The 4,062-nt window shown below is 46.3% G+C and overlaps 1 non-coding gene across 1 annotated transcript; it reads right to left on the reverse strand.

Moving 5' to 3' along the window:
• Window positions 1-2,094: 2,094 nt before the first annotated feature.
• Window positions 2,095-2,213, reverse strand: LOC135278100 (5S ribosomal RNA). The gene has a single exon (XR_010345662.1). It is a non-coding gene; the product is annotated as a 5S ribosomal RNA (ribosomal RNA).
• Window positions 2,214-4,062: the final 1,849 nt, after the last annotated feature.

Below are 4,062 nucleotides of genomic sequence, written 5' to 3' on the forward strand. Positions count from 1 at the left end.
ACCAGGGCTGGGCAGTGGGAAAGAAGACTTAGCCCCAGGCTCTGGCCTGGCACGCAGTGGGCGCTGTCGGTGTTCCGTGAGCCTTGACATGTGCTCAAATCACAAAGAAGGGCAGTTCCGCATTAAAGGCTGTGGTGTGGGGGGTCCACTGCAAGTGGACATTCTATCTGCAAATGGCGATAGAATCCTGAAGATCAGAACTCTTTGGTCTGGGCCTGGCTGAAGGCAGCTCCAGGGCAGAGGACAAAGCTGGGCCCTGCCTGGGGGTCAGGGCAGTTGGAAGGAGGAAGCCAAGCAAGAGGCCTGTGTTGAAGAGGGAAGAGCTCGGCCAGAGGCTGGGAGGCCAAATCTGCAAGGAGCTCATGTGTGTGAGGTCTTCTCTGGGATTTTTCTGGGAAAAGATGATAGCAGGGATGCTACGGCTCCCCTAGATTGAAAAGGACATTTGGCAAAAAAGTTAAAGCCTGCTGTTTCCAGAGGAGAGGACACACCTCCCTGGAGCACAGCCTGCTTTAGATAGCTTCAAATGCCACTCTGGACTCTCAAGTGTCTATCTGCAGCCCAAATCTTATTCCCCAACGCCAGGCCTGTAAATCCAGTACTACCTGGGTGCGTATCAGCTGCACCTGGATGACAGCTATCTCAGCTCAGACTCAAAGAACCAAAGCTGAAAGCATCATCAACAAACTGAACGCTTCTCGGGTTACCAGCTGTCCTAGCTTGATGAGACACAGCCATTAGCCCAGTTGATTGCTCAACACAAAAACCTGGGAGTAATTTTACATTCTTTTCCCATTATTTCTCACTTGCAGCATTCATTAAGCACTGTTTCTCCTAGTTACCTCTGATGTTGACCATTCAACAAATATTTGGTGGTCCCTCAACAAATATTTATGAGACCCCACCATGTGCCAGATACTAAGCATGTAGCAGTGAATAAAACCAGCAAAGATCCCTGTCCTAGGCTGCTGATATTCTAGTGGCATGATGGAAACCACTGATCTGACCAATGAAACTTTGTCATTGTAAGCCACTGGGAATTAGAGGCTGTTTGTTACTGCAGCATAACCTAGCCCATTCTGACTAATACACCAGTAAGCAGTGCACCACAGCAGTGTGGAAAGAGCTGAAAAAGGAATGTATAGTGTTCTGTGGGAACAAAAAGGAGGGGAGGAGAGAACAGAGATGAATCCCATAGGAGAGGTCTCTAAATGGTTTCTACTTTTCATCTGCACCCCCCACGCCTTTCCCTGGCTCAGGCTCTCCTTACATCTTGCCTGGGCTTTATCAATATTCTTGTCATTGCACTTCTCCCTATGAGCTATTCTCTACCCTTCTAAAATGCAAATCTGATTGTGCCGCTCCCTTGCTAGATCTGATAATGATACCCTGTTGCCCATGAGAAGAAAGTTAGACTCTTTAGCTTGGCATACTGTGTTCCTCATGATGTGGTCTTTGCCAACTTCCCAAATACTGGGCCTAACTTTGATAACTCAGGATTCCTTGACCATCTGTTCATTCTTCTCTCCATGTCTTTGTATGCCCTGTTTCCTCTACATTGAATATATTCTCCTTTTCCTTCTGGAAAATTCCTACTCGTGCTCCAAGGCTCTGGTCAAATGTCCTCTCCACCTTGAAGCCTTCCCTGATATCTCCAGGCAGAATTAAGGCCCTCCTCCTCCGTGTGCCTGAAAATTCCGCTCATCTTTATTTCCCAATGCTTTGCACACTGAAATGCTAGCCTGAGTGTCCTTGGAGAGCAGGGACTGGACTCTGGCTGACACCTAGAGTAGAAGGAGTATCTGACACATAATAGGTATTCCAATCATGTTTGTTGAATGAATGAATGAGTGATTCAATGACAAAGAACACTATATTCTAGCCACTGAGCAGGATTAGGGCTGGGGAGGGGAGATATTCCACACTCAGCTGGTGGGGTGACCATGGGTGAAGTTAATACAGAGATGGAGGCAGACATGGTGAGAACCCATGCAGTATTAGAGAAAGAACACTGCACTCAGATTCTCAAGTTATGGCTTTTTCTCTTTCCAGCTGCATGAATCACTTTCCTTGGTCCTTTTCTTTTTTTTTTTAAGCCTACAGCACCCGGTATTCCCAGGTGGTCTCCCATCCAAGTACTAACCAGGCCTAACCCTGCTTAGCTTCCGAGATCAGACGAGATTGCGTGCGTTCAGGGTGGTATGGCTGTAGACTCCTTGGTTCTTTAAAAAAAAATTGTGGTAAAAAATATGCAAGACATAAAATTTACCATATTAACCTTTTTTTTTGAGATAGAGTCACTGCAACCTCTGCCTCCTGGGTTCAAGTGATTCTCCTGCCTCATTCTTCCAAGTAGCTGCCGTTGCAGCTGACTACCACTATGCCAGGCTAATTTTTGTATTTTCAGTAGAGATGAGGAGAACCAGCCTCAATGACCTGGGCTCTAGCGAGTCTTCCGTCTCAGCCTCCTGAGTAGCTGGGACTACAGGCATATGCCACCATGCCCTGCTGATTAATTTTCTTTTTTTAGAGATGGGGTCTCACTATCTTGCCCAGGCTGGTCTCAAGACTCCCCCTGCCTCAGTCTCTGGGATTACAGGTCTGAGCCACTGCACCCAACCTGTTACTAACATTTTGGAGAATGCTCTGCAGTACTTCATTTAGGAAAAAAACACTAAAATCTGATTTTGTTTCTGAGACAGAGTCCTGCTGTGTTGCCCAGGCTGGAGTGCAACGGTGCAGTCTTGGCTCACTGCAACCTCCGACTCCCGGGTTTAAGCAGTTCTCTTGCCTCAGCCTCCTGAGTAGCTGGGATTACAGGTGACCACCACAATGCCCGGCTAATTTTTTTGTATTTTTAGTAGAGATGGGGTTTCTCCATGTTGACCAGGCTGGTCTCAAACTCCTGACCTCAGGTGATCTGTTGCCTCAGCCTCCCAAAGTGCTGGATTACAGGCGTGAACCACTGCACCCCAGCCCAAAATCTGATTTTTTAGAACAGATTTTCATTTATAAAAATTTCAAAGACAGCACAGAGGGTTCCCATGTATTCTGCGGCTAGTTTCTCTCATTGTTAACATCTTAGGTTAGGATGGCACATTTGCTCCAATTGATGAACCAATACTGATGCACTATTATTAACTAAAGTCCATAGCTTATTTAGATTTTCTTAGCTTTTATTTGAGGTCCTCTTTCTGTTCCAGATTCCATCTAGACTCCCACATTACGTTTAGTCACTGTGCCCCTTAGGGTCCTCTGGGCTGTGACAGTTTCTCAGACTTTTTTGTCTTGAGTGACATTGGCAATTTGGAGGAATGCTTTGCTGAAATATTCTCTATGATGTCTCTCAACTGGGATTTGTCTGATGTCATTCTCATGATTAGACTGGAGTCGGGTTTTTCAGTGGGGGGGCAGTGCCAGAGGTCAAGAGCGGCACCTATTTTTCAGATGTAAATGCAGCTTATTAGTTTAGATGAAAATGTGCTGTGGTTGATGTAGTATGCTTGCGAAATTGCCGTGCTGATAAGGGGTAAGAGGACTTAATCCCCAAATGGAAAACAAAATGAAGCAAAATTACACACATCCCCCACTCACCCCGAGTCCCAAATGTTTTCCACCCCCGACTTCATTTTCCCACCCACACAGCAACAATACTGCAATTTCTGGATATTGGTAGCTCTTTCTAAATGGAATTGAACTGACTCAGAACCAGGAAGCAGTTGCATGTTCAACCCCTATCTGCTTCTGTGCTTTCATCCCGAACAAATACATATATATATTTTTTGACAGAGTTTCACTTTTGTTGCCCAGGATGGAGCACAATGGTGCAATCTCGGCTCATAGCAACCTCCACCTCCCAGGTTCAAGTGATTCTCCTCTTTCAGTCTCCAGAGTAGCTGGGATTACAGGTGCCCGTCACCACACCCAGCTAATTTTTTGTATTTTTAGTAGAGACGAGGTTTCACCATATTGGCCAGGCTGGTCTTAAACTCCTGACCTCATGATCCACCTGCCTTGGCCTCCCAAAGTGCTGGGACTACAGGTGTGAGCCACCACGCCAGG

This window comes from Aotus nancymaae, unplaced genomic scaffold (genome assembly GCF_030222135.1).
Source record: "Aotus nancymaae isolate 86718 unplaced genomic scaffold, 86718_ANA_hifiasm-v0.15.2.pri h1tg000036l, whole genome shotgun sequence".
In the NCBI taxonomy this organism is placed as follows: Eukaryota; Metazoa; Chordata; class Mammalia; order Primates; family Aotidae; genus Aotus; species Aotus nancymaae.